The sequence below is a fragment of the Canis lupus genome, chromosome 16, assembly GCF_003254725.2.
Source record: "Canis lupus dingo isolate Sandy chromosome 16, ASM325472v2, whole genome shotgun sequence".
Taxonomy (NCBI): Eukaryota; Metazoa; Chordata; class Mammalia; order Carnivora; family Canidae; genus Canis; species Canis lupus.
Genome location: NC_064258.1, coordinates 39449022 through 39476305, shown reverse-complemented (window position 1 = coordinate 39476305; position 27284 = coordinate 39449022). Strand labels below are relative to the sequence as shown.

At 35.1% G+C, this 27284-nt stretch overlaps 1 long non-coding RNA gene across 1 annotated transcript in view; it reads left to right on the top strand.

The window, feature by feature from the left end:
• Positions 1–1496: 1496 nt before the first annotated feature.
• The window catches only part of LOC112676990 (uncharacterized), a 106919-nt gene continuing 81131 nt past the window's right edge, over positions 1497–27284 (top strand). The window contains exons 1-2 of the long non-coding RNA XR_007402735.1: positions 1497–1542; positions 3580–3644. This is a non-coding gene — a long non-coding RNA (uncharacterized LOC112676990). The remainder of the gene's footprint in view (positions 1543–3579; positions 3645–27284) is intronic.

Genomic DNA, 27284 nt, shown 5'->3' with positions numbered 1-27284 from the left:
AGAAATAACCCAAGAACAAAACAAGATCATGTGCCATCTCTTCATTTTCTAAGGTTTAGAATATTAACTTAGTATAATCATTTCTAATACAGTGTATTCTTTTTAGTTTGATGACATCAATTTCATATAATCCTTTGTCAATCTAAAAATTAAAGATTTTTTTCACATCTGGATAAACATTTATGAAATTCCAGGTGTACATATCAAATTTTATTTGATAATGAAACATTATCATTTTGTAGATAGAGGTCTACTTTAAGATTTTGCTGTTCCATCATTTTAGAATGAATAATGTGGTTTCCTCATTATTTTTTTAAGAAATATACTTGGGATATTTTCAGGCAAGGGGGAAACAAAGCAAAGATAGGCCTTTGGGACTATACTGAAATAACAAGCTTTTGAACAGCAAAGGAAACCATCAACAAAACAAAAAGACAACCTATTGAGTTGAAGAAGATATTTGCAAATGTTATATTTCTAATAAGGGGTTAATATCCAAAAGAACTTCTACAACTCAACACCAAATAACAACAACGACAACAATTATATTCTGAATAAAATGGGCAGAAGAACTGAGTAAGCAGTTTTCCAAACACACACACACACACACACACACACACACACAGATGGTGAGCAGACACATGAAAAGGTGTTCAACATCACTAAACATCAGGAAAATACAAATGAAAACCACAATGAGATATTACCTTACAGATGCCACTATGGCTGTTATCAAAAAGACAAGAAATAACAAGTGTTGGTAAGGATAAGGAGAAAAGGGAACCCTCATGCACTGTTGGTGGATATATAAATTGGTGCAGCCACTGTGAAAAAATAGTATGGAAGTTCCTCAAAAAAATTAAAAATAGAATTACCATGTGATCCAGTCATTCCACTTCTAGGTGTTTACCCAAAGAATATGAAAACACTAATTTGAAAAGGAATATAGACTTTTCTTTTAGGTTTTTATTTATTTATTTGAGAGAAAAAGAGCATAAGCCAGGGGTTAGGGCACAGGGAGGAGCAAACTTCGGGCTGAGCAGGGAGTCCCGCAAAAGGCTTAATCCCAGGACCCTGAGACCATGACCGGAGCTGAAAGATGCTTAACTGACTGAGCCACCTAGGCACCCCAAGAAATATGCACTTCTATGTTATTGCAGCATTATGGTTAAGCTATGGGAGCAACTTAAGTGTCCATTGTTAGATGAGTGAATGAAGAAGATTTGGTTTATATGAAAAAAGAATGAAATCTTACCATTTTTGACAACACGGATGGACCTAGAGTGTTTAATACTGGGTGAAATAAGACAGACGAAAACAAATATATGGGAGTAAAATATACCAAGATGTTTTCATATTTATATTTACTAGTGATTATGATTCTAAATAAAGGAGAGCTTACTTTAATGGACATTATGAAAAAAAATAATGGACATTATGACCATACTTAGTCACAAAGGGTTGGGGGATGGGCTATATAAGAGAAGGAGAGTGGAGGGATAGACCTCCAGTTATGGGATGAATAAATCACAGGGATGAAAGGTACAGTGCAGGGAATGTAGTCAATAGTATTGTAATAGCGTTGTGGTGACAGATGGTAGCTTCACTGTGGTACACAGCATAACATAGAATTGAATCACTGTGGTACACCTGAACTAATATAACGTGTGTCAACTATACTTCAAAAAAATATTACCAAAAAAAGTGTTCTTGGAATAGAGAATCAATAAGTTATGTACCATACTGTGACTTACCTACTCCTCTTTGACAACTTTTTGCCATTACCTGGGATATAGCAGAAGTTCAAAAATTGGAAGTATTAGATGCAGTTATCAGGAGAGCGAAGAAACAAAATGCAGCTCTTTGAATAATCCTATTTTATTTTTTCTTCTAAATCCAAATATTGATATAGGAGAGCTTGGTTCTTGTCTTATGGAGTCGAAGAATGAATATAGTGGACAACAGAGAGTGAGCAAAGTGATAGAAGTTTACTAAGCAGAGATACAGAGAAAGCTCTCAGAAGTGAGAGGGGTCCCAGCAGGGTTGCCACTGAGGGCTTTTATGATGTCTTTTATAGGAAACTGACCAGGAAAAAAAAAAAAAAAGGAAACTGACCAGGGAACTTGATTAATTTCTTGTCAATGTCAGGGTGGATTTGTAAATATCATCTCTATATTTAGAACAAACATGGTGGACTTGTAACTATCATAATAACAAACAAGATGTTTTTGTAAATATTATGAACCCAAACAAGATGTTCCCTTCTCTCTGGTTATATCTCCTCCATAATATTTCTCTATATCTAGGATTTCTGTGAGCCTCATCAGGTAACCCATGGCCTTGAGATTCTTGTGGCCTCTTGGTTTGAGCAGGGACTATTGATAACCCCTTAATGACATGTTTCTGTGATTATTTAGTAGCCATTAAGGGGAGATAATCCCTAACATTTTTGGAGCTAGGGAGCCAGGTTTATTTTTTCCTGTTTTTACTGTCTTATCTCTGTTTTCTTGAGATGGGTAGGAGCTTGCCTCTGGAGCTTTTCCCTTACCTTTCCCAGCCTAACCCCATCTGCCCCTAACTCATTCCTACATCAATATAATGCTTTATCTTACAGATGTTTGTCTATCCTTCATTTTGCAGTCATGAATCATACACAGATGCATATATACATCTGTAAAGATCCTTACCTCATGTAATAGCTGTTTATTTAATGACTTATTGTCTGAACAGTTCTTGTAAAGTTACCTGCTTTTGAATGACATTTTATTTTCAGCTTATCAAAATTTTCACTATAATATACATTTAATAACTCTATTTTAAGGAGTTATATTTCAACATTATAGGTTGTAGGCAAATATACACTCACCAATTTACTCAATGCTCTGGTTTCTAATAAGAAAATACCACATGAAACAAATCTGCATTTCACACTATTTGTATGAACCAGATTTTTTTTTCTTTGTGAAATGTATGCTGGAAAGACTTCTCAGTCTGATGGGCACAGGCAATTTTTTAAAATCTTTCTCATATTTAGTCTTAATTTGGCCCTTTGGAATTTTTCTGTGCTATATCTTTATTCTTAAGTATAGTCTGAATACAAGATAATTATAAACTCTGAAAGAGTTGAAAATTGGTGAAGAAAAAACATAGAAGGTAAAAAAGAATACATACAATAAAGCTTCATTCTATTTTATGTAAAAACTATTTACTTTCAAATTGTTATTTATCACATAACTTGTTTTCATTATTCAATGGACATTTTTTTCCTCTGTGAAAATTGGGTATTTTGGATTGAAATGAAGTATAGCATAATTTTTCTCCATTAAGATTAATGGAAAAATTTTTTACTTAATGACTTTTTATTAAGTGGCATTATTTTCAGGAATAAGTCAGTGTTGCTAATCAAGAGATAGATCTGTATGTATGAGAAAGTAAACTTATCTTCATGTGAATATATATACTACTTAATCTTTTATTGTTTTAGTTTACTATGAACCAAGGTTCATATGCTGGCCTTCTGTTTTGCTCAAAATGTGCCTTTTGCATCTATGCTAAATTTCTGACCACTTTCATTCCTAGATCAGAGTGAGTATTGCTTTTCATCAAAGACAACAAACAGAGCAGAAAAAAAGAGCAGATGTCAGGTAATTTTTGCACTAAGTCTTACTTTCAGGACATGTTTTTGAGTCCCCAAACATATAATACTGCAAATATTATTTCACAAAGGAGCTTATCAAGTCAGTTTGTTCATTTAACTGAAACATCTCCAATAGCTTTGCATTATGGTTTTGGAATAGCCCATGAGAAAGATAAATAAAAAATTATTTATATATTTGTGTAAGACAATGGCTTTCTGAAGCTTTGGAATACTAAGTAAACCAGGAAGTATAATGTGTGGAATATATCCCTATTTTTAGTGACATCAGAACTTTAGTCCTGCTGGACTGGAGGCTAATGGTTTTTCCTTGTGATTTTTTTTTTTTTTTTGGTTTTTCCTTGTGATTATGACAAGGGTTATTTTTCATGAAATGACTTGTGTAAAGGCCAGCTTGAATGGAATGATCAGAGAGCTCTGGAAAAGTGATCTCTGTGATCACTTTTAATTTTTTTTTATATCATGTAGGAAAAAATGTATAAATTATTTAGCTAGCATATTACACAGAATATTTTGATTAAAATTTTGGTACTGGGTGGGAGTTGGTATGTCCAATGGCCTGTATTGTCTGGTATGAATAGTCCAGTTGTTTCACAACTTCACAGGGCTGCTGTAATATAAGGCACAGTTTACCTCAATCTTTCTTCCTAACTTGTCTCATTTTGTCTGAGTAAAGTACCTTTACTTGGTCCTGCTAATGATCAGATTATGTGCTTTTCAAATCTGTTTTTATTTTGCCACTTATTCTTGATTTCTTGCCATTCTTCTTAGCTTAATTATGTAGAATTATTTTGTTCAGGAGGTCTGGTTTGCTTTAGGGCTGTCCTCAAACAATACTCATTTTCTTTTTCAGTCATTAAGTTACTTCCAAAAGCAATGATTGTATACACTTTGCACCGTTTAGATAGCAGAATAATGTTATTTCATAGCATGGATTGTGAACTGTTCACATTACTGAAACAATTTCTTGTCATTTTTGGTTTCTTGATTTGCAGTTAGTAGGATATCTTGGGATCATGAGAACTTTTAAATGCTTTTGGGTGACTGCATATATATATATATGTCAAAACTATGAAATACTGTGGAATAATATCTGAAGATATTAAAATGATATAAAATATGTCATCTTAATTTTTTTTTCTTTTACAATTTTGTTTTCAGATTGAGTTAGGGCAAAGAGGCTTAATGAAGAGATAATTCACTGTTTACACACATTTCTCATTCCCTGTACCTGAAAAAAAAAAAATCAGCTAAGATTACCTTTCACTGTTGCATTACTTGATCTTTGGATTATAGATTAAAATTATTTTTTCTTAAACAGACTAATTATTATTTAAGTGGTATCTATAGACATTTTAAAAATTTACTCTCTTTAGGTTTATTTTTTTTTCCTCAGTGTGTGTTCTCAGCAAAACAAAACAAAATAATCATATTTTTATGTCTATGGCTATAATTTTCAATTCCTTAGTTCATAAAATTAACAGAAGAAAGAAAATATCACACTGTATCCAAATTTCAGAACAATATCTAAAAGTTTTATTGTATCTTTTTTTTTTTTTAATTTTTTTTTTTTTCATTTATTTATGATAGTCACAGAGAGAGAGAGAGAGAGGCAGAGACATAGGCAGAGGGAGAAGCAGGCTCCATGCACCGGGAGCCTGACGTGGGATTCGATCCCGGGTCTCCAGGATCGTGCCCTGGGCCAAAGGCAGGCGCTAAACCGCTGCGCCACCCAGGGATCCCAGTTTTATTGTATCATTTCTAAAATGACTTCGCCATGTTTACCATTAATGTGAGATCTCCTTATTAAAAATACATAATATTTACTAGAAAGGGTTTTCTTTGTATTTAAGGATACTATCATTTGTGGAAAACTTGTGTGCTTCCGTCTATATTTTCCATCTCTTCATTTCATACCCTGGGCCATGCTTTATAATCACTGTCTTGGGGACTTGGGTGAATAGAATTGCAGAGGTATCTGGAGTCAAAGGATTTCCCAGTCTTTGGTTAAAACTCCACCCCTTGACATGTTTCCAGCCAGATGTCATGCAAGTGTAAGAGAGAAGGAAAGTGCTTTAAAGAGGTTCCTTGGCAGGAAGAGGAGATCCCCATTGGCTGGGGAGAAAAGTGTCCTAGGGAAATGTCAGGGAATGCAAATGGAGATTGGTTGTAGGGAGCTCCTGGTGAGGCTGGCTCCTAAACACAGGCTAATGCTGTAGAAAGTGGTAGTATCTTCCATTGCAATAGCTGTAGGGAACACTTGAGAAAGCTGGGCCTTAGGCTGTAGTGGGAGGTTCTCAGCTTCCACAAGTACTTGACATGAAAGCCAGAGAGCCTATCCCAAAGCATCCACGTAGTCTGATACCAGGGTGTCGTGGATAACCAGGACAGGGTGATGACATAAGTGGAAAGACCTCATCTCCTGTTTTTAGGCCATAGAACAAAGCAATGTATTTTGTCAGAACCTAGCCTAAACTTACATCCATTGGTGTGTGTATATTATACATTTTAGATTTTTACATTTCTTTGAATATTGACCTTTGCTATTTCATTATTTCCTTTTTAAAAAATCAATCAGTTTATGGGTCTATCAAATATTGCAGATTTCTCCCACTGTTTTCCATTAAAAGAAGACTACTTATAATGCCTCCAATTGTAAGATTAAATGTTTATAATTCTCCTTGTCAGTAGCTGATATGTCAATATTATGTCAAAACAAGGCCTCATATTCCAAAATGGTATTAGTCTTGGAAAATCTCTAGATTACTTGTTGATTAGTTTCCCAGCTATAGCAGGTGAGGTCAGGTTTCAGCAACTCCTTCTAGAATGTGTTGTAGCCCACTTGCTGCATTGGCTCTTCTTCCCCTATCCAACAGCTGTTGTGAGAGGAACAATCCCCTACATCCCCTTCCAGGGCATAACTTTAACTATCAGGGCACACTGACATGCCTTTTATTTGTCATGTGGGGGATGCCTGAGTGGTTCAGTTGGTTAAGTGGCTGGCTTTTGATTTTGGCAGGTCATAATCTCAGGGTCCTGGGATTTAGCGCCATGTCAGACCGCGTGCTCAGCCAGGAAGTCTGGTTGTGGATTCTCTCCCGTTCTCTCCCTCTGCTCCTCCCTGTATGCTCTCATAAATAAATAAATAAATAAATAAATAAATAAATAAATAAATAGGATTTTTATGTGTCATGTTGAGTTTCCTTTATTCTAGAGGTGTGTGCTCATGATTCTATATTGGTATTTGATTTCAACTATAGCTTACATTTGTTTTTTTCTTGATTCTTAAAAAATATTTTATTTATTTATTTGAGAGAGAGAGCGAGAGAGTGTGCAAGCCAGGAGAAGGGACAGACAGAAAGAAGGAGACTCCTTGTTGAGCAGGATGCTGACTGGGGGCTCCATCCCAGGGTCCTGGGATCATAACCTGAGCTGAAGCCAGACATATTACCAACTGAGCTACTCAGGCACCCCTATAGCTTCTTTTGATTTTTTTAATTTATTTTTTATTGGTGTTCAACTTGCCAACATATAGAATAACACCCAGTGCTCATCCCGTCAAGTGCCCACCTCAGTGCACGTGGAATCAGAAAAGACCCCGAATAGCCAGGGGAATTTTAAAAAAGAAAACCATAGCTGGGGGCATCACAATGCCAGATTTCAGGTTGTACTACAAAGCTGTGGACAGCTTCTTTAGATTTAATAAAGTTTTTAAAGAACTTCGAATTTGCTATCTCTGGGAAGGTAAATAATTACCTCTAAATTATTCCCTAGAGTAAGTCTTACAGTACTTATTTTTTAAAGATTTTTATTTATTTATTCGGACAGACAGAGAGAGAGAGAGAGAGAGGCAGAGACACAGGCAGAGGGAGAAGCAGGCTCCATGCAGGGAGCTCCACGTGAGACTCGATCCTGGGTCTCCAGGATCATGCCCTGGGCTGAAGGTGGCGCTAAACTGCTGAGCCTCCTGGGCTGCCCAAGTCTCACAGTTCTTAAACAGCTGTTAATAAGTGGTTTCTTTTGATAATGTTTGTTTACCTGTGGAAGTTTGTAAAGAGAAAAATGTTTTATATTTGTAGTTCTTTCACAGTATATTTTTCAACCATTTGCCTTAAATTGTTGGCTAATAGTTTAGTGAGATCACATAATAATTCTATGAAATATTACTTTGGAATTTCTGTGATGCTTTTAGCATAAATCTAATAGGTTTCAAAGTTATTCTTTAGAAACTTGGTTTACTTATATATTATCTTTTTTAAACATGGCTATTTTTTGAGACATTTCAATTATACTGTTTTGACACCAAATGCCGAATATTTATAGATGTGAACTACATAAGAAATCAATGTCTTTGAAGTTGAAAATAGAACATATTGTACACAAAATAAAGAAAAAAGAAAGATAATAAAATTTTATGGCTAAGAAAGAGAGAACTCATGGCTGTAGATTCCATGGGCACATCACCAGAGAGGAATTTTCATGGTACGGTGCAGAAGGTGCCAACAGAAAGTGTTTCTTTTCATTTAACAGAACTTTTAAATTAAGCTTTGAGAGTTTGATATGTAGGAACTTTCACTAAACTAAAATTTTGATAGCTTATTCATTGTAGTGTGGATAGTAAGAAAATGTTTAATATGTAATTATAGAATTTCTTCCTTTTGTTATTCATTTAAAAATAATTTTCAAAATTCATACGGACAGTAAATTTTAGTAAATTTAAATTCTTCATCTTGGTATTTAATGCTGTCCATGAAAAAGCCTCATATGATCTTTCTATTGTTTCCTACAATTAGCCCATCTTCTTTTGGGCATCACTATTTTCTGTTCCTGACATGGTTCTCCTCTTTTTTAACTTTATTCCTTGCCTTTGCAGTCTTGCTTACTTGGAAGTCATTTTCTTCCTCTTTTCATCTAAATTCTGCCTGTGAATCAACCTTATTTCATAGGCTGTAGATAGATTGAAGCCCGATGTTATGTTAACTTCCTACTTTCTTACTGCACCTACCCTACTTGACCTAGTGGTTTAGTTATTGATGAGTTTTGCTAGTCCTGCTGCTAGACTTCAGGATGAGGACAATGTCTTACTCAGCTGTGACTACCACAGCACTCACATCGTGTTCTGCACTTTTATGCATTGAATTAGATCTGTTTGTAAAATATGCAGCATGACTAATGATGGCCTGTAATTGAAGTGAAGACTAAAAAGAATATTTAAATAAAATGTCTATTCATTAGGAAATTGAGTCTGTGAAAAAAATAAAAACGCCACCTAATAATTGTCTAGTCATCATTATAAATTTACAAGTCATGAAAATTAGGGAATGTTCTGTGTACTTCCAAGGGCTAGTTTCAAATGAATCTTCAAGAATACCAAGAAAATGAGTCTTAAGGGGCCCCTGGGGACTCAGTTGGTTTAAGCATCTGCCATCAACTCAGGTCATGATCCCAGGGTCCTGGGACAGAGTCCCACTTGCGCTTCTTGCTCCTCAGGGAGTCTGCTTCTCCCTCTCCCTCTGCTCTTCCCCCCTGCTCATTTTCCTTCTCTTTCTCAAATAAGTAAAATCTTTTAAAAAATGAGTTTTAAGAAAAAATACATATCTAAAATTTTATTTTCTTTCAGTTTTATTGATATGACTGAAAAAAATTGAATATATTTAAGATGTATAATGTGATACTTAGTTATGCATATATATTGTGAAGTGATTGAGTTAATTAACATGTCACCTCACATAGTGACCAGTTTTTGGTTTTTCTTTTTCTTTTTCTTTTCTTTTCTTTTCTTTTTCTTTTCTTTTCTTCTTTTCTTTTCTTTACTTTTCTTTTCTTTCTTTTCTTTTCTTCTTTCTTTCTTTTTTTTTTTTTTTACAGATCTTATTCATTATTTGTTCATGAGAGACATAGAAAGAGGCAGAGACACAGGCAGAGGAAGAAGCAGGCTCCCTACAGGGAACCAGATGTAGGACTCAATCCCAGGACCCCAGAATCATGACCTGAGCCAAAGGCAGACATTCAACCACAGAGCCACCTGGGTGCCCCAGTTACCAGGTTTTTTTTTGTGTGTGTGTGTGTTCAGAACACTTGAGATCTACTCTCAGCAAATTTCAAATATATAGTACCTTATTATTAACTAGAGTCATCATTCTGTACTTTGGGTCTCCAGAATTTATTCATCTTAGAACAGAATTTATTCATCTTAGAACTGTAACCATGAGTTCAACTATTTTAAGTTCCATATAGAAGTGATACATGCAGCATTGTCTTTTGTGTCTGACTTATTTCACGTAGCATAATGTCCTCCAGATTCATACATGTTGCAAATGACAATTTCCTTTTTTAAAAAAGGCTGGATAGTATTCCATTCTCTCTCTCTCTCTTTCTCTCTCTCTCTCTTTATTGCCTTTTCTTTATCTATTCATCTGTTGATTAGCAGTTAGTTTCCATGTCTTGGCTACTATGAATAATGCTGTAGTGAACATGGGAGAACAGATATCTCTTTGATATTTTATTTCCTTTGGACATATAACTAGAAGTGAGATTGGTGGATGATATAATAGTTCTTCTTTTAACTTTTTGAGAAAGCTCTATACTGTTTCCCATACAACTGGCTGTACCAATTTACAGTCCCACCAACAGTATATGAGAACTCACTTTTCTCTACATCCTTGCCAACACTTGTTATTTCTTCACTGGTTGGTCATAGCCATCCTAACAAGCGTAAGGTGACAGCTCATTGTGCTTTAGATTTGCATGTCCCTGATTAATAGTGATATTGAACTTCATTTATATACCAGTTGGACATTTGTATGTCTTCTTTGGAAACATGTCTATTTAGATATTTCACCTGTTTTTAAATAGGGTTATTTATTTATTTATTTAGCTATTGCATTGTATAAGTTCCTTATATAGTTTGGATATTAACCCATTATCAGATAGGTGATTTACAAATATTTTCTTCTTTTCTGTGGTTTGTTCATTTTGTCACTTGTTTCCTTTGCTGTGTAAAAACTCCTCAGCTTGTTATAGTCCCACTTGTTTATATTTGCTTGTGTTGCCTATGTTTTTGGTGTCCAGTCCAAAAAATTGCTGTCAAGACCAATGTCAAGGATGTTTCCTCCTGTGTTTTCTATTAGAAATTTTCAGGTTTCGGATTTTATACTTAAGTCTTTTTCAATTTGATTGTAAGCTAAGGGTCCAATTTTATTATTTTGTAAATGGAAATCCAGTTTTCTTGATACAGTTTGCTGAAGAGACTATTCTTTCCTGGTGTGTATTCTTGGCTCCCTGGTTGAAAATTAGTTGAGTGTAAATGTATATGCATGGATTTATTTCTGGGCTCTCTATTCCTTCTCATTGCATTTTAAGAGCTTTGGTTTATAAACCACTTTGTGAAGACATACTACATATGACAAATCACAGGACATTTCTCTATTTATCATCCAATGAAAGAGATTCATACAAGAGTTCCTGACATTTAGAGAGTCCTACTTATGTGCCAGGTACATGTGCTTAATAGATATTGTCTCATTTAATCACTACAGAAACATTAACTGATACTAACATCCTCTGTTCCAAAGACAAGAAAACTGAGACTTAGACCCATTAAAATATTTGCTCAAGGTCACACAAATAGTAAGTGCAGCTTATGGCAACAAGCCTGAGGTGTGAAGCCTTAGATTTACAACTTTCTTCTTGAGGCTGCATACAATCTCTTACATTCCAATAAGGAAAAATTAGTTGACCATTTTTTCTACTTTTGAATGTTGTAATGAGTAAATCACAATATTTTAATCTCATCACAATGACTTCTTTGACTTTAAGTGCTAATAATCAGCTTTTAGTAATAAGTAATTCCTTTCCTTTTTATGTACACACCTTAGCAATAAAACCATCCATTGATTTACTGGTGTGAAGAATTTAAGTAAAATCTATGTCTGTGATATTGAATGATTTTAAAAAGTATCCACTTTTGCCAAATGCTATGAAGAGATAAAGCACACACTTAAAATGCTTCAACACTTTTCAATAAAGGTAAACTTCTATTTTAGGAAGATTAAAAAAAGATCTTCAAGACTGAGTGTTTTCATCAGGGATGGGCACTCCCTTTGAGATTTGGTAGAGAGTTTTTTGATGTTTCATTAGCTACACATATAGATGAGTTATACATATAAGTTGGGGGAGATCTGTGGATTTTGTTTTAATATTTTTTGAATTATTATTCTGAAACTTAGAGAAGTTAAATGGTTTGCTCAATGTAGTCTATTTTCCACTAATCATATACATAAAATGTTTAGTTTCTATTTTATAAAAAAGGTACAGTAAAAAAAAAAGGTTTTTCCTTTACACTAAGCACAATTTAATGTTGAATAATTCTATTTTAGTTAACTGAATTTTGCAATTTGTTCCATGTAGCAGTTGGCTTTTCTAAAACAGACACTTCCATTTTGAAGATATTAGTTCTCTTTCCTGCAACAAAGAATATGCAAGTAATCAAGATCCTCTTTTTTCACTGGAGTTGAAAAACACACTGTTCAATTGATTTGGCTATCAGGACATCTTTGAACATAGATGGAACTGAATAAAGGTTTTATCAAGGGTCTCCACAACTAAGACCAAAATACGGTTTTTGACACATATGCAATAGCAGATTGCAGATAAAGCCCCTACAGCAGGCTTAGGGTTTGCCTTTATGAAGAAAGATGATCAAGGGCTAAAACAAGATTATAAGGAAAAATTCAAATTGAAATCAGAAGAACTTGTAACTGATAGGAATAATGTTTTTTGTGATTATTTGAAAAAATGAAATTTGAACTTAATAGAACTCTTACCTGATACCCAATTGGATCAGCAACTAAAAAGAGAAATAACTTTCACAGGTTGGATAATTATCAGAGTACAGAGGCCCTGAAAAGCTGGTGTCCTTTCAGTTGGTGCTTTGTCCATTATGAGATCAACCCGTCATCTTATTTGCCTGATAAAATTGGATGAAATGCAGTAAAACATTTTAAATGTAAAGGGTATTTATGTTTCTAGATTTGTTTTCAACTACTCAAGCATGAGGTACTCCTTCCTAAAGCTGAGCAGCTCTGCTGGAAATTGATAGTAGGTTCTCTTACATGCAAAAGCTCTTTTTGAGTTTAAACCTTTAAAATCGAATTCTTTGATTATTATAATGCAGGAAAGTTAATTACCTCAAAGATTACTTTATCTTTTTCCAATTAAAAGAGTAAGTAGCTGATAATGGTTGTGTCCCCAGAGTCATTTTCCTTATCTTCTAGGTAAAACTGGTTCTGTTGTTGCTGCTTTTGTTTTAAATTCTTATTCTTACCTTTTTAAAAATATTTTCAAGAACCTTATATTTTATTTGATGGTCTAAACATCAGCCAACACACTTTGGAGGTAGACTGCTCCAAATAATTGAAATTTTGTCATTTACATTTCCCCAAAATATCTCATGGAAAAACATTTCCCCAAAACATAATAGTACATCTCTTTTAATTGGATTAAATGCATCACAAATGTTTTACATTTCTTAGGCCTTTCTTAATTTTGTAAAGTCCTACCAAAACTCTAGTTGATATTTTTTTTTTCTTATGGAGAACTTAGAAATGTTTTATGGACACCCTGTAAACCTATGTACTGAGATATTTAAAAGCTATGCAGTTAAAATTAAGGAACTATTGAAAATGTATTCTTTACATAGCAATTTTCTAGTGGCTTTTAGAAAGGAACCAGTAGGAAAGTTGAAAACATAGGGTGCCAGAATGAAACGAGGTAATCCATGCAACGAAAGTCAGAAAGAAAACTTGAGTAACTATACTTATATTAGACAAAATAGACTTCAGAACAAAAACATAAAAAGAGATAGTACATAATGATAAAAGGTTCACTCTAACAAGAGGACATAACAATTACAAATATCTATGCACTCAACATAGAAGCACCTAAATATATAAAATGAATATTAACAGACATAAAGTGACAAATAGATAATACTACAATAAGGACTTTACACCCAACTGAAATGTTACACTTTATACCTAATACAATACAAGAGGACTTTAACACCCAACTTAAATTAATAGATAGATTATCCAGACAGAAAAATGAAACTATAGCTTTGAATGACACATTAGACCAGATAGACTTAGTCAAATACAGGACATTCCATCCCCCAAAGCAGAATACACATTCATTTTAAATGCACAGGGAACACTTTTGAAGATAGATCACATGCTAGGCCACAAAACAATTCTCAATAAATTTAAGAATATTGAAATCATATTAAATATTAAATATTAAATATTAAATATTTTTTTCCAACCACAACAGTATGAAACTAGAAATCAATTACAAGAAAAAAACTTGAAAAAAACACAAACATCATAGGCTAAACAACATGCTACTAAGCAACTACTGGGTCATTGAAGAAATCAGAGATAAAAAATACATGAAGAAATAACAAAAAATACACGGAGGCAAATGAAAATGAAAACACAACTGCAAAAGAAATTTTAAGGAAAGTTTATAGTGATATAGGCTTACCTCAAGAAACATGAAAGATCTCAGTGCCCCTGGGCACTTGGGTGGCTCAGTCAGTTAAGTGTCTGCCTTTGGCTCCAGGCATGATCCCAAAGTCCTGGATTAGAGCCCCATGTCAGACTTCCTGCTGAGCTTCTACCTCTCCTCCCCAGCTCATGTTCTCTATCACTATCTCTGAGTATCTCAAATAAATAAATAAAATATTTTTAAAAATAAAGAAGAGTTACTACTTATCCTTCTCAAACTATCCTAGAAAAATGGGAAAGGAATGAATATTTCCAAATTCATTCTATGAGGCCAGCATTACCCTGATACCAAAACCAGACAAAGACACTACAAAAAAAAAAAAAAAAAAAAAAAAAAAGGAAATACAAACCAATATCCCTGATGAAGATAGATAGATGCAAAAATCTTCAACAAAATATTACCAAACTGAGTTCAGTAATACATTAAAAAGATCATCAACCATGATCAAATAGGATTTTTTTTTCAAATTTTCATTTAAATTATAGTTAGTTAACATACAGTGCAATATTGTTTTCAAGAGTAGAATTTAGTGGTTCATCACTCATCACACCCAGTGCTGCTCATAACAAGTGGCCTCCTTCATACCCATCACCCATCTAGCCCATTCCGTACCTCCTTTCCTCCCTCCATCAACCCTCATTTTGTTCTCTATCAGTAAGAGACCGTCTCTCTTTTTCCTTTCTCCCATATGTCCAACTATTTTGTTTCTTAAAGTCCATATATGAGTGAAATTGTATGGTATTTGTCTTTCTCTGACTAACTTTGCTTGACTCCAGGGGTGCAAGGATGATTTACTATCCACAAATCAGTGTGATATACCACATAAACAAAATGAAGGAGAAAATTATATGATCATCTCAATAGATGCAGAAAAAGCATTTGATAAAATTCAACACCCATTTATGATAAAAATTCAATAAAGTAGGTTTAGAGAGAAGAAACTTCAACATAATAAAGATCATGTATGAAGAAGCCACTGTGAACATTATACTCAATGGTGAAATAGTGAAAGCTTTTCATCTACGATCAAGAACAAGACAAGAATGTCCTCTCTTGTCACTTTTATTCAACATAGTACTGGAAGTCCTAAGCATAGCAGACTATAAAAAGAAATAAAATACTTTCAAATTGGTAGGAAGTAAAACTGTCACTATTTACATGAATAGTGTATATAAGAAAATACCTAAAGACTCCATAAAAAAACTATTAGAACTAATAAGTGAATTTAGTAAAATTGCGGGATATGAAACCAATATACAGGAATCTGTTATTTTCTTGTTAACAAACTAGCAGAAAACAATTTTATTTATTGCATCAGAAAGAATAAAATATCTAGGAATAAGCTTAGCCAAGGAGATGAGAGACCTGTACTCTGAAAACTATGAGACTTTGTTGAAAAAAAAACTGAAGATGATATCAATAAATGGAAAGCTATATTGTGCTCATGAATTGGAAGAATTCATATTGTTCGTATGTCTGCATTACTCAGAGCAACCTACAGATTTAATGCAATTCCTATCAAAATACCAATAGTGTTTTTCACAGATGTAGAACAAATGTTAAAATTTATATGGAACTACAAAAGACCCTGAATAACCAAAGTAATATTGAGAAAGAAGGATAAAACCAGAGGTATTACAATTTCAGATTTCGAACTATACTACAAAGCTATAATAATCAAAATGGTATGGTACTGATACAAAAATAGACACGTAGACCAATGGAAGAGAATAGTGAGCCCAGAAATAAACCCATAGTTCCATGGCCAATTAATCTACAACAAAGGATGAATTGTCTATTTGTTTACACATTTTCCTGCTAGACTTCCTCAAGTCAGAAATCCTACTTTTCTCTTTGTCTTTATATCATTGGGGAGGGGAGATAGTGTTTGCTATATAAATGACTGATGTACTGACTGAATAAACAAGTGGAAGCTCAAGATCAAAGGTGTCATTGGGCAGGAATGGGCCAATCATGATTTTATGATTTCCATAGATGTATAGAAGTCTCGGTGACCAGCAAACTTCAGATGTGGGACAGACACAGAGAAGATGGGTCAGAAGGCAGATCTATAATAATACTTATGGGACGAGTTGACTTCAGTTCAAATGGAGAAATTTGATTACTGGTTTGATTTGTTTTGAAATTTGGTTACTTCAAACTGAGGACTTTGATTACTGATCTTCATTTACTTATACTGACAGGGTTTTCCAGCTGCCATCTAAAACTTACCATGAATGAATAACCTCTCAGTTATCCAGCTCTAACTTTCTCGTTTAGCTGTTTCCTCTGGCCACAACAGTTTAAATACTTAAATGCAATATATTTTATTGGAAGTCATGTCTGTGATTGATTTTTTTTTAAAGATTTTATTTATTTTTTCACGAGAGATACACACACACACAGAGGCAGAAACACAGACAGAGGAAGAAGCAGGTTCCATGCAGGGAGCCTGATGTGGGACTCGATGCCGGGACTCCAGGATCATGCCCTGGGCCGAAGGCAGGCGCTAAACCACTGAGCCACCCAGGGATCCCCACTGTGATCGAATTTAATAGCTTATTCTTTGCTAAGACAATGCAAAATAAGATATTGCAATCCTAGAAATGATGAACCATGAGATAGGATGTTAAGTTTTCCTCTTGACAATGAAACTTAGTTTACCATTTCCCTAAACCTCTGCTTACAAACATGTTATACATGTTTGGCTCCAGTAATAGGGAGACTTTTAGAGGTGAGAGAACATCCAAGATCAACATAACAAAAGTAGGCAGTTAAAGATAACTCTAAGCAAATAAATAAACATTGAATTGAACTATAATTTACTTAGGATCTCTGGGCAATGGGAAGTAACCTTTATCTTTAAGAAATAATATAAATAAAAATATGAACTATTTTTATTATAACTTGAAAACTGAGTGAAAGGAAAAGAAACCACAAAGTCAAAGAAAATAAACTGAAAGAAAGCCTCCAGTTTTCCTGTTTTCTAGCTGAAGAGCACATATAAATGCAGCTTAGTAATGATCAACAGCATGGCTCCTGTGGAGACAGCCTTGGGGCCGAACCTTGGATCTGCCACTTAGTAGCTGTGCCTCAGTTTCCTCAGCTCTGAAATGATGCCACTAAGAGTGTTTATAGAATGTTGCAATGATTAAATGTGTCAATGCTTACAATGTGCTACAACAGTAGCCCCTACATGGTACATCTTATGGGAAGTACAGGTAATCACTATAGATGGAGCTCTTCATAGATGATTTTTTGAGTAAGATCTGTTGTATAGACACAGCTAGGGAACCGCAGCATGGAACACAGGGCCAAGTTCTTGGTCATCTTTCTGCCCGGCCACAGCATGTCTAGGAGGTATAAGTGAGCATGGAGGGATTTTAGGGTAGTGCTTTAAAGGATTAGATTTCTTGTGCAAATGTACTGCTACCTATTCTTACTGGTTTCTTGGTTTCTCTGCTTTCATCTTCATTTCTCCATCTCTGTTATTTTTGCTCTTTCTGCAGTTTCATTGTTGTTTTACTACGGCAACACAGAGCTTAAGAAATGTATATAAAATTCTGCTGTAAAAACTCTCCTTATGGGATTTGAACTCTTTAGAGGTAAGATGCTATAAAAACCTAATAAATAATTAAAAGATGACAGAGACAATAAGAGAAATACATAGAAGTGCTGTGCTTCCAAGATGACAAGAAGGAGTTCTGGATGTAATCCATTTCAGAGAGGCAGGATTTTCCTAACTCTCATAAAAAATGCAATGTAATTCTAGACTGAGTGTGATTTCAAAGGCTGGTGCTTTTAAGATATGGCTTGTGAAAAGTTGGAGAGGGAAAGCTTTTTCTTGCATTAATGTTGTCTGAGTATCAAAACACTTTAGAAACACAGAACTGAGTCATAAAAGAATATCTGCCTATGTGCCTCGAAGCTGAAGGATATGGGCTGCCACTGAAAGTAATTTACATATAGTTTGTGAAAAAGAAAAGGATCCATTTAGTGAAACTGAAATGCCTTTTCCTCCAATGACCATCATTTAAAATGTTCCTTCTGCTGAGGTCTGGGACAGTTTAGAAAAATTCTTGATAATTTCTTTATTTGTTTTTAGTTTGTTGAATAATGTAAAGCTCTGAGCATGTGAGTTATTTGTCTACCATCTTACCAGGTGGAAGAAAACTTTTGCTCATGTGAGTTGATAAAATGAGACATTCAAATGTCATTGGTTTCCTCATTATATGCAAGTTTTACTCAGAATGTAAGATTAAAACACTCTAAGATAAACTAGGTCTGCTATAGTCATTCTCTTCGATCATGAAGGTAAAGCTGTTTGCCTCTTTTCTCTCTTCACAATTTCTTAATTGCTATTTGGCATGCCACATTTATATTTTGTCAACTAAATAAAATGCGAGAATCTTACTTGACATTTGTCGGTTTCCACTTTTTACATTTCTGCCAATCTTGTCTTTCCTAAGACATCACTCATTGCTTTTGTTCATTTAATTAATTCATTCATTTTTATATATTTCATTAATTCAACAAAAATCTATTAAGCACTAACTAGGTGCCAGGCACTGCTCACTTCTAAAAATACTGCAACAGGCAAAACAGATAAATCCGGACCCTCATGTAGCATGCATTTGATGGCGGAAGATAGATAATGGACAAAATAAATAAATAAAATGCATAGTCTATTCAGAGGTCATAAATACTGTGAAAAAAAATGAAACAGAGAAGAGGAATGGGGAGTGTTTCAAGGAATGAGGTAATTGAAATTTTAAATATGATTGCCTGGGATAGATCTTACAAGAAAAATGACATTAAGGAGGCAAGAATGGGGGCCAATGATGGTTAGGCATGAATATTTAAGGTTAAGGAAGGCTGGCATGTTTGAGGGATAGCAGAGAGGTCAGACCTGTGGAGCCCTGTGAAGAGAGTGGAGAGTAGTAGAAGTGAGGTTAGAGATGGAACAGGAGACAAGATCCTATAAGGATTGAGAGGTTATTGCAAGATTTTTGGATCTTACACAGAAAGGGAGGCTATTGGAGTAGGGGAGCATCATGATTTGAGTTCAGTCTTCAAAGAATGCATCTGTTATGTTGAGAATGGAGAGAATGAGAGCAAGAGCAGTGATGGACAGACCATGAGGAGACCTTGCAGTGGTCCTGAGATGATGATGGTAGATTTAGAGTGGAGGTGGTAGGAAGTAGCTTGGATGAAGAAATAATTTGAAGGTACAGTACACAGGATTGGCCAACAAATAAAGAGTAAAGAAAGGGTCACATTATGCCTTTGGTCTAAGCTATTGGAAGAGTCCCATTTCCCTTAACTGAGAAGAGACTAGCACCAGTGACAGTAGGATCTGAGGGGAAGATTGGAAGGCTAGTTACAACATATGAAGCCTGAGATGTCTGTTGGACTAATAAATGGAAGGGTTAACATTAATATATAGTTTTCATATTGAAATGTGTTTTTTAGGTGGTCGGGGGGAGAGGGAAGAAAAAAAAAAGGAAATGTGTTTTTTACCAGGCTTAGACAAGTTTGGTGATGACTGTATGTAATTGAAAAAAAAAAAAAAAAAGGTAGATGTATAACTCACATGTCTGCTTTCCCCCCTTTCAAAGTTGACTCTCTTGGAAAATAGAGTTATGTTGCTAGTCAGTCTGTACTAATGAACTGACACAGATTCAAAACTCTCATCACCCACCCACGTTCATAACAGCAGCATTCAGAATAGTCAAAATGTGAAAGCAACCCAACTGTCCAACAGATGAAAGGATAAACAAAATGTGGTGTAATGCCAAGTATGGAATATTATTCAGTTTTTAAAAAGAAGGAAATTCTGACCTATGCTCTAACACGAATGAACCTAGAAAATAGTATGCTAAGTGAAACCAGCCAGTCATAAGGAGGCAAATGCTGTTTATTCCACATATATGCAGTATCTAGAATAGTCAGATTCATGCGACAGAATGTTTAATGGGTACAGAGCTCGGCTTTTGTAAAATTAAGAGTTCTGGAGATTGGTTGTATAGCAATGTAAATGTCCTTAAGACAACTGAACTATATGCTTTAAAGGGAGTAAAATGATAACTTTTATAAGATGTTAAGTAGTTTAAAAACATCACACATCTTTGGTACGGCTGTTCTTTCTCACCAGTCTATGCTGGGCACATTTTTCTTCCTCTGTTCTCCTGCATCCTCACAGATACAAGATTGTTGCAGACTTTTAGTTTATAGACTGGGGGTTTGTGGGTAGAGAAAGGCAGGCATCAAAGGGCAGGAGCCAACCTCAAATTCACTGGACCCCCCAAATTATCTGCTATTACCTAACACAGACTGATATAACTATCCTTGGGCTCAGACTTCACATTATATTTCTAGAGTCCTTCCCTTTCTCTAGATCTTTGTTCATCACTCTTGGTCACCTTTCATCTCCAAAGCAAGCCTGCCCTTGGGATATTCTAAACTCCCCTACCTTTACTTTGTAGACCATGTCTTGGAGGCCTCACCATTTATATTCAAAGAGTCTATCAAGGTATTTTCCACATGAATTATGAATTCCAAATGAATTATAAGTTCCAAATGAATTTCTAAATGAGAAGAATTATTACCCTTCCTTAGTATTCTGAATATGCTTCAGTAGGTTTTAGCATAAAGTGGTAATATTTTTTCTTCATACTACTCATGGAAAATATTAAATCACACTATGAACCTTGTAGATTAAATATTGAGAAAGTCTTTTTAACCCAAGTGTATATCAAATGCTACAGCTATAATTTTGTATTTATTGCTGTATGTATATAAGAAAATGCATGAGTATATCAGCTATGTGGCGAATAGCCTTGTTGGGAAACTCACATTCCACAAACAGCTAGCAGAAATGGAAAGATCGGTGATGGAGGATTTGGCCTTGAGGATTTGGGAGAAGGGATGACTGTGATGAGCAGGAAGACACACCTAGTATGTAGTGATACCGGGAAGGAAGGGGTGCCCTGATGAGTGAGGACTATAGATTGTCACCACTGGTTGACTGTGTTTTGTTTTGTTTTTGTTTTTTTGCAGAACAGTAGGAAAGTTGTGATAAGAGATGGGGAAGAGAAGAAATAATGTATATAGAAGAAAAAGAAAGTGGCAGGGTTCAGAGATGACATTTGTGAAGAGGGAGGCAAGCAGTAGGTGCATAGGCAAAGAAAGGAAAGAAAACCAGGAGCTGAGAAACAAAAGCAGGACAGCTCTATGAGTTGCTGCACAGGAGCAGGCCTGGATGGAAATGGGGAAGGCAAGGGCCCTGAGGAGGAGCAACAAAGTTGGATGGTCTCAGTGTTCTTTAAAGGTTTTTAATGTGTGTGTGTGTGTGTGTGTGTGTGTGTGTGTGTGTGTGTTGTTTTGGAGAAGGAGAAAAGAAATGGTCATGTGTGTAAGCCTTGGAGACCCAGGACACCAATCTGAGGTGGCAATGTCTCAGACCAGTGTACTGTAAGCCAAGAAGTCATAAGGCACAATTTCCACAATTTCATAAGCCACAGCCATAAGGCACAATTTCCACAAGTGCATCTGTGGAAAATGCATTCTGCACCCATCTGTATCAACCCCAAAAGTCTTTTTTGTTTGCCTTTAATTTTAATTTTTGTGTGTGTGTGAAAAGCAAAGAAGAAAAAAAAAGTGCTACTTTATAAGAAAAAAACCACTTTGTGAGCAGAAAAGATATATTCATGGATAAATATAAAATGAAATCGTCTAGCTTCATAGTATGAGGTTTTAGCTGACTGAGCAGTTAATTATTTTTTTCTGCTCTGTATTATCTCAAGGTATAAATCAGCAGCAGGTGTACACGCTCACCTAAATTTCAGGTCCTCTGTTCATGTTCTTTATGAGTTTCAGAGAAAAGAAAATGTTTGAGAGCTCCTTTCTTTAAATTAGTACTTACTGCAAAGTCAAAGAGTCTTGTGAAAATGCCTTTAGCAAAGATATGGACATTTAAAAAAAATACAGTTTTGTCATTTCAGCTGGGAAGGTGATAAAAAGTTAGTGAAAAACAGCAAACCATGACAATCAAGAATTGTGTAGCTTTTTAGATATGTTCTTTCTGAGTACACTCTGTATTGAGAATAATTTCACTATGCAGATACAATGGATCTTTTTCTTGCCATGCTTGCTGAATTTTCTTATGACGGATGACCGACAATCAAATCTCTCAAGGTCAGGGTAATCCTTCTCCTAAGTGCGAACGTAAAGCCCCCATCCAGAAATAGGCCTCAGTCTTACTGTGCTGCTGCAGTCTGCATTTTTGGACATTAGCCATTTTAGAGGGATTGATTTATTTTTCCTAAAAGATAGAATAAAACATCTAGAAAAAATCATAGTTACCTATAAACATGCCATCTGGAAATAGTCACTACTATTTATCTTCAGTTTTTTCTTTATGCTTAAAAATATATACATTTTGGCATTTATCTTCAGTTATTTCTTTATGCTTAAAAATATATACATTTTTATAGTATATATTAATTATAGGTTTATAGTATATATTAATTTCTTTTTAAAAAATATTTATTTATTTATTTATTTATTTGAGAGAGGGTGAGGGAGCATGCATGTGAGCAGGGGGAGGAATGGAAGGAGAGGGAAAGAACCTCAAACTGATTCCACACTGAGCTCAGAGCCCCACTTGGGGCTCAATCTCACAACCCTAAGACCATGACCTGAGCCGAAAACCAAGAGTCGGATGCTTAACCAACTGAGCTACCTAGGCACCCCAGTGTATATTCATTACTGTATCCTGATCAGTTATGTCTTTTATCATAAATACATTCAAAAGGTATATGTATTCCTGTGTATCACTTTTATGTCTGTGGAACATTCTGTTATTATAAATACATCATAACTTTTTTAACTGATCCTATGGTTCAATTACAGGAATATCTCCAGTTGGTTGGTTTTACATATATTGTTGCATTAGACATACTTGTAAATCTATCCTTTGCACTACCTTAAGATTGTCTAATTAGGGTAAATTCTAGAAACGAGAATTTCTGGGTCAAGATAAGATTATGTTTATGGTTTTTCATAAGCTTTATCAAATTTTCCTTAAAAGATGTATTTATACAAATGCTGGAAGTCTGGGAATGGGCACCAGCTCTTGACAAAAGGAGTCAATTGAATTACACAATATCCTCCATTTTTGTTCCAAATTTCTTAAAGCTCAATTTTAAATGCAAAACTTTCTTCAGAAGTTTCTGAAGGATAATTTCTTCCTCCAGTTTTGTTGACAATTATTGAGCGCCTTTTACTTATAACTCACACAAGGCAGGTGCCCTTCCTCAAGCAGATAGGTGGGGGATCATGGGGTTGATAACATCTGCCCTCAACTCACTCTACATAGCAGTTGGGAGGTCAGATAGACATATTAAGGTGCAGGTACTTTTGCTTCAGACAAAATGTTCCTAATTGAGAAATGAAACTTTTTTTTTTTTTTGCAAAAAAATATCTACTATGGCACAGTCTAATAAAATTCTTACACTGGTAATTCATATATACTAAAAAAAAAAAACAAAAAACAAAAAACACCACACCTAGTTACCAGAAATGAGTGTGATTTATATTCTCTCAATTGCCCTCAATGCCTTCTCATTTTCTCACATTGATGATAGGTAACTATTCATTGCTCTATTGCCATGTTTCTATCTGTTTCTGTTATCCAAGTTGACAACTGTAGCTTAAAGTTTGCAAAGATCTGCTTACACTATGTCTGGATATTCTCCCACAAGGCACTGGCTGCTCTAACTCTTTCTCCAGGACATTTATTTGTTTATGTCCTGCTGATAACCTTCCATGTGCTGTGTTCTAGTAGCATTGCTGCTACTCTTCCAAATGGGAAATTTCCACATACCCTTTCTTTGCAGATATGTTCTGACACTTAGCTCACCATTGTTCAAATATTCTTACTCTGCTTTATTTCTCTAGTCTTGGTGAGGTAACGTATTTCCGGTGATTCTGTAATTCTGAAGCACATTCCTAATAGCTTGGCATCCTCCATTATTAGAAGTCGAGTTACCAGACAGAGATAGAATCTAAGATAGAAGCAATACAGCCCATTACTTAGGGCCCATCACTTCCTCCACATTCTATTAGTTAGAAACAAGCCAAGTTAAATCCAGTGCACACTCCAATGGACTATACAGGGTGTGAATACCCGAAGGTGAAGATCACCAAAGACCATTTTAGAGGCTTCCTACTGGAGATTAGTCATTTGTAAACAGTAGAGAGCCATAGGAATTAAGTTTAAGCCAAAAGGAGAATTTTGTGGTAACTTTTAAAACCAAACTGGGAATATAGTTATTCCTGGTGAAACACTTCTAAAAACAAAATAAGTCAGCCTCTTTCTGTGGATACACATTTTTCTTATCTCTGCCTCTCTTTTGGTATCTAGGTAGAAACGAACATTCAAAATCCAAATGTATTTTTCCAACATGATCATGAACAGGGACCAACTTCAATTCCTTTGTTCTGATCCAAATCCTTGGTAAAAAGCCCCTCATTAACCGAGATGAACCTTGGTCCAGTCAACACTGTGTGTAAGTTCATCTGTGGGATGTGGAAGTGGAAAGGGGAGATGGGAATGAAGTCACAGGACTTCCCCTATGCTTGGCAAAGGATGGACCAAAGCATTTGAGAAGGGACCTTCTCAGAAAGGAAGTTCAGTTCACATAATTCGCCCATTCAGATAACTGGCTGACTTAAGTGCCACACAAGTCTGAGATTTTAAAGTTTCTATTTGGCATCGCTATCAATTTTTATTTTTTCTCAGTTGTAGTCTGTAAAAATTATCCATCTTACCAACTTTATCAGTATGTTCATTTTCTGGTACTACTAAGTTTTAGTAAGTAACAGGGAAAATGCAAATAAATAAACTGCTGTTCAGACAGATCAGGTGATACTTTAAGACAGAGCTCTTGTATATCAGTGGGATTTTCAAAATATTTGCCTATGAGATGATGTATGAAAATCAGATTTTGATGTATAAAAGATTTTTGGAGTGTGTCACTGCCCAATGAAGGAAAATGCAGGTGGTTTAAGAACAACATATGAAATGTGAATATTATCTATATTTTTTAATTATAGAGGCAATATATTTTCTTTTTAAAGTATCTAGACAATACATAAATTTGTAAAGAAAGAAGTGGAAATCATTCATAAATCCACAAGCCAGGATAACTACCACATACATTCTGGTGTAGAGCCTTTCAGACTTTTTCTCAATGAATATTTTCCACAGACGGCTGTTTTGTAGCTTGCTTTTTTTCACTTGCCAACACACTGCAGATTTTTCCCATATAACTAAATATAGACATATACAATTATTTTTAATGACTACACTGTATTCCTTTGTATAATGTCCCATAATGTTTCCAAATCCCTATTGATGTACATTTTTTTGGTTTCTAATTATTCTCTATTATCAATAGAATATCCTTGTACTATATCTTTGAACACTCATCTGATTATTAGTGTGTATTTTTAGAAGTGGAATTGCTGGGTCAGTGAATATGCATTTGAATTTTGAAGCAGATTGCCAAATTACCCTCCAGGAAGATTTTTTGCAGTTGATAGTTATACCAGCAGTCTTAAAGGATGCCTGCCTCTCTCCACCTCATTAAAACTGGCTATTATCAATGTTTTTAATCTTAGCAGTGATGTAAGTGAAAAGTGATATTTTGTTGTTATTTTAATTTGCATTTAAAACCTTATCCTTAAGGCAGAAAGGCTGCCCAGAATATAGCAGGTTTAGTAAGAGCCCCTGGCGCCTAGGACCATGTGAGAAGCTGGGCCATAGGAGAATTTTTTGTACTTTTTGTCCAAGTAATTTGTAACCACTGCAGTGAAGTCCACAAAATTGTGCTATCTTGGCTGGTGGGCACACTGGTGAGAAGTCAAGTTTGCCTGATTATCTCATCTTGTGCCTTTTGTATCTTGAGCATCTCCTCTGTTCATAACTTCTGCTAATTTCATGACCAATTAGCTGGTAAATTTGAGTTCTGTCTCTGAGATCCACTCTCCCTTGCAGACCTCCTCGTCTTACTTAAGCAGAGATCATACTTCAAGCCTCACAATAATTAATTAGTTAACAATATAAAACAAGAACTAATCATTCCTTCTGATTCCAGTCTGGCCTCAGGAGCCTCTAACCGACAATTAGGTAAGGGACTCACATCACCAGCACTCAGTTCTTCAAAATGGAGAATTTTAAGAGACTTAGAAAATCTTCTCTGATTGCTTTCTGAAGCATTGTGCCAGCTTTCTCAGGAAAGCAAATTCTGTGAAGTGTCCTGTGATTTTCTTTGCTTTGGTTCGCACAGCAGTATATCTGTGACGTGTGGTTGGTACTACTTCTGGTTCCAATGCCGGTGCAATTTTATTCCCTCTTCTTACTTCTTTTTGGCCTTCTCAGTCAGTTTTTTGATGACTTTGACAGTGTGTGGAACAAGTGGTAATACGATTTTTTTTACCAGTCTCTTTCGTGGAAGTTAACATGTTGGAATTTAATCTTGTCATGGCATCCAACATCCAATTTTTGTATTAGCTTCTGTCTGAAATTCAGTTATAAGTCAAGCATCCAGGCTGGCTTGGAATAGTATCAGTGTCACCGGATAAACTCTTAAAATAGGGAAGCATCTTCTATTTTCACACCTATTAACTGGAGTGTAAGTGAGACTCAAGAACACAGTAAATTCAAGGGTGGTATTAATTGAGCAAAAATAATTGATGGTTATTAGATATAAGATAGTGAGAACAACAGGGAACATGCCTCCTTGCTATTCCTTTCACTCTAGAGAAGACCGCTGTAACCTTTGATTTGCTAATTAATTATGGAGAAATGCAGTCATAGTATAATCCCCAGGAGGTCACACGGTTGTACACCTAACTCACTTCTCTGTGAAGGAAGCAAATTAATGAAACTCAAGCTGACAACAGGCAGCTTTTTTTTTTTTTTTTTTCAAAATGAAGTTCATTAACTATCGATGATCTATTCAGCCTGTATTTTGTATCAACTTAATGCTCATCAAAT